This window comes from Palaemon carinicauda, chromosome 8 (genome assembly GCF_036898095.1).
Source record: "Palaemon carinicauda isolate YSFRI2023 chromosome 8, ASM3689809v2, whole genome shotgun sequence".
In the NCBI taxonomy this organism is placed as follows: domain Eukaryota; kingdom Metazoa; phylum Arthropoda; class Malacostraca; order Decapoda; family Palaemonidae; genus Palaemon; species Palaemon carinicauda.
The window spans coordinates 84,299,570-84,312,069 of NC_090732.1; positions in this window are offsets into that span (position 1 = coordinate 84,299,570).

The following is a 12,500-nucleotide window of genomic DNA, read 5'->3' on the forward strand; positions in this document are numbered from 1 at the left end:
ATGAATGGCAGTTCTGAAACAGTTGTCTCTTGACTATAGCGAATATTGTGGTTTCTGACTCGTGCAAAGATTTTTTTCTCTGGTATAATGTTAACATTTGGTATAACAACTGCAACAATGTCACCAGAAACAATGATAGCCATAATTGTAGTTTATACTATATTCTGAGACTTACATACACACAGACACGATATATATATATATATATATATATATATATATATATATATATATATATATATATATATATATTGTGTGTGTATATATATATATATATATATATATATATATATATATATATATATATATGCATTTACGATGGATGTTATTACAATAATAATCAAAACCTCTGCATCTATGAATATTAACTGAAAATTATGACAGCAGTAGATATGATATTCGTAATGATAATGGTAATACGGTATTAATAATGTTTTAGGGAACTTACTTTGAAATATTTGCGCATCACTTATGAGGCATAATATAAAAGCCACCTTTCATGTTGTTAAAAAACAGATTGGATTTAACGAGTTCTTCATTGTTTTCAATATAAACTACTACGTAGCTTGTAGGGCGATTTGCAAAATTTTTGTACATTTTCATATTATCAAATATAGATATTCTATTAGAATTTGGATTTACTTTCGTCTACAAGTGAATGAATTACGACAACAATAATTTTCAGTTATCTTACTCCTGTTTCAATAAAAGCTCAGTGAATAGACAATTTATGGTTCCCTGTGCCAAAACAAGTAGCAGTTGACATTTGTGTGACTCAGATGACTTATTTTCCATTTAATATCTTGGGAATGTCCGGAGCAAATTGACTGCCTCCTATATCTTTGGAGGATCAATGTAAGTAAATATTTACGATCTAACCCACAACAACCTTACCCGTAGTACCATGCGATTGCTTATCTTTAGTTCCCAGATAACAGAAGTGTAGGCAGTATCTTAATGATTGCGCCAGCATCCCGGCATGTTCGATTATCGCATCCAGATATCTTCGATGTTCTCGACTCGTTTTAATCTCTGGGATCATCTCGATGTCTGTGTCAGTACTTTCATTTTGAGAACCCTCCGTGACCTACTACTTTATTGGTTGGAAAAAAACAGCTTAATTTTAACATGGTAATAATATGATGGCACCAATCACAATCTCTTTAAATTACATGTGAAAGGCATTTGTTTTTTAACTATTGATGCTATATATCCAATTGCAACAGAATACACTGTTTTAACAAAAGACGTATTCTCAATGCATGTGAAGATTAGATGTTTTATTCAAGTGGAATTAACCAAATTTAAGCAAGCAGGATTATTTGACAGCTTCAGCGAAAGAGGAATTCACTTACAGTTTTATCTTTAGATCGATTCCACCCCTGTAACGGTGGGGAATTACCTCATCGAGGCCCACTTTGGTTAAAGACTGAGAGAGAGAGAGAGAGAGAGAGAGAGAGAGAGAGAGAGAGAGAGAGATTTACATATTTGTGCAAACTAATATTATGGTAACTGAAATGCAAGTGAACGGCAGCAATATTTTGTAAAAGCTTGAAAGGGACTTCGTTTTTGGAAAATTTCTCGTTAAATTTCGCATAATCGTCATGCCTTTAACTTATTTCAATTCCTAGCTCATGCCAGTTCTTGTTTCTTTTTATGATATACGTGCTCTAAGGTTTGTAATGAACACACCTTATCTCTTAAAAGAACGTTACGATAAAAATCTAATTCATTGTCACGAAAGATGGATTTTTTATTATTGTTTACTGTTACTTTTACTTTACCATAATGTTGATATAATTTTCTGCATATTGATTAATATTCTTTATCTGAATAAGGAGTGCGTGTAAGTGTTTTAAGTATAGAAGGAGAACATTTACAAATTTCTTTGTATTTTATTTCAATGGGTCGGTTAGATGGACAGCCTTCACGAGTTGTGATTGCATGGTCAGATCAACCCACCATTAAGGACGACGGCCGTCTGCAGGGGTATAATACGAATCGGGAAAGTGGTACTTAATCAAAGGATTCAAGGGAATTTATTCCCCACGTCAGGGATAATATGACGAACCGTTAAATAACAGAGCAAATTATGTTTAAAAAACATCCATAAGATATTTTGCTCAATGGCAGGTCGCTCCTTATAAATCTCTCTTATTCGTAATTACTTTTAATTAGTTGCTGACCTGTACCTTGTCCTGTTTGTTGTAACTTTGAAGTGGGTCTTCCTGCTCTTTGTCTAAATGGAATGGTCATAGCCTGGGGTTCATAAGGTATCTCTCTCGACAGGGAGGGGCGAAGTGTCCCGCTGAGAAGAAAATTTTTAAGGTCTCGTCTCATTGTTGCCATATGAGACTTTGTGTTCACTATAATAGATAGTGAGAAACCTCGTATATGGTGAGTAAGGACATTGATACACCATCTCTCTCTCTCTCTCTCTCTCTCTCTCTCTCTCTCTCTCAACAATTGAGGTATATGGATTTTCATGATTCTTGGATGGTTTGATCTCGTAAGGTGAGGACACAATTCCTGCTTTTATGATTTCTGCCGAGGCGATGCTATATTGTCAACCATCAACAACAAACAGTAGTAAATGGCGTACTTTTTTTCTATTACCCGCCGTTATAATTGTCATTGTGTGTGTGTGTGTGTTTTCGAGCTCTTTCGCTGAGTCCCAAATGTATGTGATACAGATGTAAACTTCCAGCTCTGAAATGCGAAACTCTTGGTGATCTCTCCTTCGCAGGGGGTCTAAGACCCCCACCGCATCTTTCTCCCCGAATGATTGACTAAAGAAGCTTCTTGGTGAAAATTAGGCCTAAATAATACCTCTCTTGGGCAGACCCACGATCGAATTGAGACAAACCAGACTTGGGAAGACGAGAGCGTTGGTTGAAGCAAGGTGAAAGAGGAAAAGTAGAGAGGGCGGAGGGATGAGAAGGGTGGCATAGTGGTGGGGGTCTGCCCGGTTACCCTCCCATTCACCAACAGCCACATCACAAACGCCGCTTCCTTTCCCTTCTGCTGCCGTAGCTAACTGCTACTCAACTACAGCAGCGTACAGATTTCGCTTCAACATACCCTATTTCATGGGATGGTAATTGTCAGTTTCCCCTAGGGATTAAATCCTCTATTGTTTATTCATTTACTTAATTTTTGCAATAATTGGCTTTACCTCAAGAAAAACAAAATCATTTTGGAGCTGTAATTTTGAAGCTTCATATACAAAAATATGTTGATAATGTAATTTGATTTTTTTTCCATAAACCTATACAGTATAGAAATACACGAAACAGAACTGTTTTTATCACTGATGCCATTCAAATGATTTAGATCTTAACTTTGAAAAGCTAGTAATAACAACAATGATTGTAATTACATTTAGAATTATAATATTCCGATATGTTGACCAATGTTATCCGAAATTTTTTTACGTGGTTTATGAGTTGTATGGAGTCGCTCTGTACATAGTCGTGTACATATTGTTATGTTTGTTTTCAAATATAAGAAGACCTTTCTAAGTTTTTATTCTTTTTTTCTGTCTGGAGATAACGAACTAAATCTAGGAACAGACTTTGCCAGTGTCGTCTACTGTATTGCAATATTCGTGGATTATGATTAGGAACCTTGGTTTCTCAAATGCAGCACTCATCTGAGCTGTGTACTACAGGTTTTAAAGGTAGGTTGACACCTACGCACTTTTTGGTTGCGACGTGGGGTCGTGCCACCTCGTAGGTGAAAACACCCATTTTTTTGTCAATGTCCTGACATGAGTATGAGAGGTCTTGCGACCTGTCACGAGGTTGTTTTGCGATGTCTTGCGCAGTGCCACGAGGTGGACGTGGTGTTTCCTTACCGAGGTGTCACGAGATGAGGCGAGGTGTTTAACGAACTTTTGCGACCTAATGACGCAGTGTTGCGAGGTACCTCACGAGGTACCTGCGAGGTGCCACGAGGTTTGCGAGGTACCTTCAAGTGTCACGAAGTGTCACATAAAAAATATCCAAGCTACCAGGGGTATAGATATAGTGCTCAATGCCTTTTGAAGTCACTACTTTACTGACCACCATAGAGGATAGATCACGAGTACTACACAAGACAGGAGGCAGGAACATGATTGCTAGTATTCTTTTGATAACTGCTGCCTATATCCTCGAGTACTATCCCGAAGAATGACCAGAGGAAGCAAAGCAAGAAAGAAGAAGAGCAAGAAGAACGAGGTGGTGATGGGAATGGCTGACAAAGAAATACATATATGGAGATTATGACCAGCTGCTACAAGAATTACACCGAGAAGACCCTAGGGGGTACAAGAATTTGGATTGTTTTCGGGGATGGATGACTGCATTTCTCCAATGCTCAGCAAGGAACAGACGAGAATGAGAGATCCTCTAACAATGGGATTGGAGTTGGCTGTCACCCTCCACTTCCTGGCAAGTGGGGATTCCTATATAAGTCTGCAATTTAGTTTCAGTCTCCAAGAGTGCTATTTGCAGATTTGTACCTGGAGTGTGCAAAGCCATCATTGGAACCTATCAACATGAATTCCTGAAGTACCGCAAAACTCCCGAGGAGTGGAAGACAGTTGCTGAAATATTCGCAAATAAGTGGAACTACCATAATTGTGTTGGGGCCCTTGATGGAAAGTGTGTCTCCATAAAGAAGCTCAGTAAAGGAGGATCACTATACTATAACTACAATAAATTCCACAGCATAATACTCATGGCCATGGCAGATGCAAAGTACAAGTTCCCGTACGTCGATGTAGGTGCTGAAGGAGGTCCTGGTGATGAGGAACCTGGCACTAGTGTAAACTTTATGATGCTATCGAGGAAAACTGAGTGGGATGTCCTGAGGACAGCACTCTACCGAATGATGACACTCCAATCCCCTTCCATATAATAGCAGATGATGCCTTCGCCCTCAAGACAACGCTGATGAAACCATACCCCACACATCCCAGTCTCACCATGAGAAGATCTACAGCTACGGGTTGTCTCGTGCTCGTCGTGTGGTGAAGAACGCATTCGATATCCTGCAAATGAGATTCCGAATCTTCGGCACCACCAGACAACAGAAACCTAAAGTAAATTTAGTGCAGCTGATAACCATGTGTGGATGTCCCTTTACTCCCAATGACGTCGACCGTGAAGATACTCAACACAACATGCTGCCTGGAACTTGGAGGTTGGAACCGAATCTCATGGAACAACTATTGCCTCGAAAGGGATCAAACTACTCAAGCCAATCAAAGGCAGTCCGAGATTACCTGGCCTACTACTACTCTTCAGAAGCAGGGGCAGTACCTTGGCTAGAGACATTTGTCTATCCCTGAGGATAACCAACGCAATAGATGCCTTAAATGCATATAATTTTTTTTCCTATATATAAAATGTCTTGTCCTGAATTTAAATGCATTAAGTCCAAATTTGATATCATTGTACATTTCAACTTTGTGATTTTAATTGTATGTCTTTTTGCTATTCTCTGTATATTTCAATTTAACTGCTTATCACTGTTTATCATTGACTTATGATTTTGTTAATAAATGTATAGTGTGTTTTCAAGTTTTTTCATTTTTCATTTCAAATTAAGATTTCTTTTTGTGAGTTTGGTAATGCTATTTATTAAACATTCCTCATATATTAAAACTTTGTGCTTTTCTTTATACATTTCAACATAGTGATTTTCATTGTACATTTCTACTTTGTGATTTTAATTGTATATCTTTTTGCTATTCTCTGTAGATTTCGATTTACTGCTTATCACTGCTTATCGTGACTTATTATTTTGTTAATAAATGTATAGAGTGTTTTCAAGTTTTTCATTTTTCATTCCAAATTAAGATTTCTTTTTATATGTCTGGTAATGCTATTTATTAAACATTCCTTGTATAATAAAACTTGAGCTTTTCATTGTACATTTCAATATGGTGATTTTGCAAATGTATATTTAGAGTGTTGCCATTCTTTGTTTATTTCAATTTACTTCTTTTCATTGACTTAGCAAGAAATGTTTTGTTGATAAATTTAATGTCCTTTCAAGTTTTTCATTTGTCATTTCATACTAATATATCCTTTTATGTGTTTGTTAAGCTATTTCTGTATTCAATCCTTATATAATTAAACTGTGCTTTTCATTGCACAATTCAAATGATTTTCGTTGCATATTTCTATCAACTGATTTTCATTGGCTTTACAAGACAAGTTTGGTGAATAAATTTAATGTTTTAAGGTTTCTCTTTCTCATTTTATTTAAAATTTTTAGGTCTTTTCGAGATATAGTTTCTTCATCATTTACATAAAAATATCTATCATTTATATAAAAATATAAGTGATTATTAAAGATTATATTTGACATAAAATATTATTATTTATAAAAAATGCAAGTTTTCATTTTATGTTTGGTCATGCTATTCATTAAACAATTCGTATATAAAAAATTTTGCTTTTCATTGTACATTTCAACATAGTGATTTTCATTGTATATTTCTATTTGAAGATTTTCTATGGCATTGCAAGATAAGTTTGGTTAATAAATTTCATGTTTTGTAAGGTCGTTTTCATTCTTTTTTTTTTAATTTTCAGGTCTTTTCGCGATATAGTTTCTTCATCATTTACATAAAAATATCTATCATTTGTAAAAAAAAAAATACATAGAAATATCTATAATTTATATAAATATATATGTGATTATAAAATGTTTTACATAAAATATTGTTATTTATACAAAATGCAACTATATACAATATACATTTTAGATTAATCGTAGTTGCTCTCTTCCATCGACACATTCTTTGGGGTGTCCAGTCTGAGAGATGTAACCATCAGCTCCATTGCAACAGACACAACGTTGGGGCCGAGATGCTCGAGATGCTTGGGGATGGCAGTGAGGGCAACATATCCAAGGCAGCAGAAAATTGGGAAACGGGAGTATTTGGTGAGGAAGTGCAGGTAGGTGGTGGAGATGGGAATAGCGTTGTAATACGTGGCGTCCAAACTTGCTGCTGTGGTGGGAGTGGTTGCAGATGTTGATGCTGTGGGACTGGCTATTGCTGCGATATGTAAAATGTTGCTTGCTGTTGCTGGTATGGTTGTTGCACGAACTGTTGTTGTTGGTAATGTATTGACTGGAATGTTGCCTTCATTGTAGGAGGGGACACTGCTACTGCCTGGACTCCCTCTGGTTGTTGTTACCACTGTAGAGGTTGTGGTTGTGGTGTCCCTATCAGAGCAGCAAGGATTTACCCGGGATTTTGGATGGAAGATGTCCCTACAGGGGTTCCTCCAGGGCTGCGACCATCTCCAGCATCTTACCGAACAAAACCATGTCGCTCACGGGGGGCACTCTTCTCAGTCATGAACACAGGTACCTTGCAAAGTCCTGGATCTCAGCCTCACGTAATTCAACCTCTTTCTTCTGCATCAGCATATTTGCCTACTTGCATCCAAATTGCCCTTTTGCGACGTAGGAGAGAACCTTTCGTGGTGTCCTTATCCTTGCTGGGGCATCACTCTTGGTATCCTTCCTCTCCATTTTCCCGAAATCTGTCCTTTTCTTTTCAAACAACATCTTCACTTGCAGGAAAGTACAGTTGGGAAAGGTTGCTGCAAGCTCGGTCCACAGGGTGTCCTTCAGTTTGGGATTACACTACTGTTTTTCCTGCTTGTCGTAGAGAGGTGGATGATTCTTTACAAACTCAGCAATCTCAGAAATTTGGTAATCTGTGAAGGGGTAGTCTGGTATGTCCCTCTTGCTGGGCCGATACCACTTTTTTTGTGGTTGCCGTAGTTCACTAGGTCCTGCTACAATAGGATCATCAACTGACTCCGTCTCCTGCACCACTGGAGAAGGGGACATCGGTTCCTTGGGCTGGGGCTGGGGTTGCTGGGACTCCATAGACTGCTTGGTGGTCTGGCGAGGCATTGTGGAGGTAGTATTTCTACATTTGCTGAATTATGAATGATTGATGCTGGGCCTAGGGACCCTTTATATGGCACCCACGCAGTGCTATCAACCAATCAGCGCTCGGTATTTCAGGTCCGCCCACGCTCAAACCAATCAGCGTTCAAAACGTCATCAAAACATCATCATCGCGGATGACCTCGCCAGAAGTCGTCGGCTGTGGGCAGCTGCTCGCCACCAGACGTAAACACGCCTTGCAAAAGGTTGCCAGACTTCGTGGCTGTCGTGAGGTGGCACGAAATGGCACGAACACCGACGACATCCTACGAGGTGTGTCAACGACGTCTCAAAACCTACCTTGCGAGGTGGCGCAAGGTCATCCACCTCACACAACACCACAGCCAAATTTAAACATGTTTTAAAAGCCTGGCGACATCGTGTCATTGTACAATTTTCTTGCGAGATCTCGTCACGAGCTGCCACGCTGGTTTTGCTAGGTGGCACGACCCCACGTCGCAAGATGTCACAAGAAAAAGTGCGTAGGTGTCAACCTGGCTGAAGAAGCCTATAATTTTGAAACAGGATGTCATTTCTAGGACAAGGGATATGGCAGTTTATATTAGGTCAGAGTACCATACTTCTCGTAAATACTGCTATGAATGTGGATGTCACGAGATTTAGGTAATAAATATTAGTCTTCACTGGGCTATTTTTCCCTTTTGGAGCCCTTGGGCTTATTGCATCTTGCTATTCCAAATAGGGTTGTAGCTTATCTAGTAATAATAATAATAATAATAATAATAATGATAATAATAATAATAATAATAATGAAAAGAAAAGAAAAGAAAAAAAAATGTACTGACACCAGAACTACGATTTCTGATTATCCATAGATTAATCAAGGCAAATGTACTGTACACGCACTATTACATGTAATACAATTGCGTATTCTGACATGACTGTAATATCACTCAGTTGCAGTATTTTTGTCTCTTTTCCACGTCTTTGGTTATTATTCATATATCACGTAGCACCTATCATTGGCCTAGAAATTAACTGATTAACAAACACTCAAACCATTACACAAACATTACACGTAATGCCAAGATATAAATCGATTGTTAAATAGCAGGTTGGCCAGGGCACCAGCCACCACTAAAGAGTTATGGGGTCCTTTGACTGGCCAACAGCACTACATTGGATCCTTCTCTCTTGTTACGGTTCACGTTCCCTTTGCCTACACATACACTGAATATTTTGGCATATTCTTGACAGATTCTCCTCTGTCCTCATACACTTACAACACTAAGGTTACCAAACAATTCTTATTCACCCAAGGGGTTAACTACTGCAATGTAATTGTTCTGTGGCTACTTTCGTCCAGGTAAGGGTAGAAGACACTCTTTAGCTATGGTAGGCAGCTCTTCTAGGAGAAGGACACTCCAAAATCTAACTATTGTTCTCTAGTCTTGGATAGTGCCAAAACCTCTGCACCATGGTCTATCACTCTCTTGGGTTGGAGTTCTCTTGTTTGAGGGTACATTTGGGCACACTATTCTATGTAATTTCTCTTCTTCTTATTTTGTTGAAGTTTGTATCGTTTATATAGAACATTTATTTTAATGTTGTTACTGTTCTTAAAATATTTTATTTTTCCTTATTTCCTTTCCTCACATCGCTATTTTCCCTGTTGGGGTCAGTGCTTTTCCATCTAGGGTTGTAGCATAGCAGGTAATAATAATGATAACAATAATATTACCAGACAGCACTATGTTCTTACAAAGCATGAAGTAAACAAATCATAATAAAAACGACTCATCCATTGAGTCTCTGAGTCTGAGATTGCAGTACGTGTAAGGAACACGTAATGGATTACATGAAGTAAGCTTCTGGTAACCCATGGAAATTTTGAAATATCGTCAAAATACTCTTCACTGGTTTTAACGAAATTTGTAAATCATTCAGTTAGCTTAGCTGCCTAGATATATACTAAAGAAATACTTCTTACAGCATTATCCCCTGATTGTGATCTATGACTTTCCTGGGATATTTGATATAGATGCTAATTTGCTAATATCTGAGGTTTGCATGTTGATTAGGGATACGGTAAGTTTCTATGGGATGTGTTGGGTCAGTGTTTTGGGAGGTGGCTGGGACTTTATTTTTGTGGGGCCTCAACCCTAATAGACCCCTCTCTCAATGATGCCATAGGGCATGTTGTCAAAGTCTTTTCCTTGGTGAAAGAAGATGAAGAGTCTAGCTGCATCCACAGTTGAGATGCTGTCGACATTTACACCATAGAGCTTCATGACACATCTTTGGAGTATTGGTGTGTGGTTCCCAATCATTTCAGTGGTGAGGTAGCTGAAGAGACTGAAGCATCAACGTAAGCTCAGGCACTGACTGCCAAACAGACCAGGCTGTCTTCTTTCCTTTTCAAAGAAGGTGGTGGTGGTGTCACGCCCCTTAACTACATAAAATGCTGGTAATGCTACGTCTGTTCTGACTGTTTTTAAGTGATCAACTGACACATATTCCTCGATTATGCATGGCTTAAACTAGGAATGTACTGCCAGTTTAAAGGTGTAATTTCATTGCCATATATAGCAAAGCTGGCATTTCCTTATCTTTAATTTGACAAGGAACACTGCCAGGTTTCTTTTATCTCCGCTTCATTGAATTAAAAATTATTTGCTGACCAATGGGTGTAGTAACTAACCCGGGATTTCTCGGGTTCAAGAGGTGGATTATCAATCCCTAATCCATCAAGAAGCATGTGTAGGTCCGATATCAGTATGGAAGGGATTGCATTGGCTTCACTGGTTGTTGTAAATGATCCTGTAAAAGCATAATTCCTGTGGAGGAACTCTTGCCGGAGGACTTTTGTTGCCTTGAGGATGATGGGGACATCAGTTGATGTGTTTTCTTTTCAGGACATCATCAATTAAAAGGGACCAATCACGGTTTATCCTCGCGAGTTTGATGTCTTGTATCAGACGTTCAGTATTATTCCGAGGGCAATTGGTATTGCATTTAATATCTAGAAAACCTAGAAATTCAATACGGATGTCACAGAAGCTTGACTAATCAGCCATAGCAAGTGATTCTCCTATGAAATGGAACAGTCAAGGCTGAATCAAGTGATATGTGATTAAAAAGAAGTTCCTCGAAGGCTAATTCCCCATTTTACTACGCCAGCAGCTAATTTCAATTGTTTTTCATTTATAACTCTTCGTCTGCGATATTATTTTAATGCCTACCACTGTAATGTACTGCCACCCCCTGAACGACTGGTTATCGTTATCACCATTCACGTCTTTATTTTTGTGACTATTTATCATGATCAAACTTATCCGATGGTACAGTGATTTACTACACATTCCAATCATCTCATAGAGTTCACCAATTTATTTCAGTTACACACATTATTCCCAAAGATTTTTATATATGTTTTCATAACACGTTTTCATAACACGTTTTCATAACACTGTGAGTTTGTAGTTAACATATTAAGTTACGGAAAACAATTCTTTCCTTTCTTATATGAAATGATGTCTGTATTCAGTAATAACATTCTCTGTTAAAAAGGTAGCTGTAACTTTCACTTAGTCAATAATTATAGTGCCGTCTATAGGACTGACAGCTTTTATTCTACCCAATATTTTTCAACATAATAATTTTCTGTAGTCTCCAGAGCATCCTGAATAAATAACGGGATTGACTGGAGGCTATCCATCATGACAGCCTAGTATCTAGGAGTATTTTGAGCATAATTTTAGTGTTTGAACAGTAGCCTACCCATAAATGATAGTTCTTGTCTATTTTCTTCTTTTTAAAACAAGAAATATTAATCAACTTTATACATTTACAGAGTAATACATAGAGTTGAAAAAGTTTGTTAAATACCATATTGTTCTTCGTCTCTCTCTCTCTCTCTCTCTCTCTCTCTCTCTCTCTCTCTCTCTCTCTCTCTCTCTCTCTCTCTCCTAATGAAAAAACAAAAGCTTGCTTGTTTTAGACAACTTATACATTCATAAGCTTACAAAATTTACAGAAAGTCTCGATATTGCCATTTTCTAAAGATACCAGAACCCAATTGGCTTTACTAGTTCTCAATAATGAGGAGAGAAGATTCAAGTGTTTAGAATAAGAGGCTGAGAAGCATTACAGTCACCAAGAGCAGAGTTGTCTAAGAAATATTTCCCAAACTTTTCACTAAAAGAACAAGCTGTAAATCCACCATAACAAGAGGGAAACAAATGTAAACTTACAGAAGTTGTTAAGAACTTTACGAAGTACCAGACAAATTTTTTACTTAAAATATGAGGTCAGGTTGTCGAATCTCCTCATATACAGTATACAAAGATACGGCGAATCTTAGCAATAGAAGAAATATGAGAGGCAGTAGAAAAAGAGGTTAAGATAACTCAGAATCATTCAAATTGAGCGTGAGAATGGGAGAAACTTACATCAGAAAAGGGGAACACATATACTTCCTTTGCCAAAATTAAAGCCTGGCGGACATTTGGGACCACAAATTCTAGGGTTAGGCTACCTGAGCAACATTCCTTCCATGGGAAGTCAAGGTTAAAGGT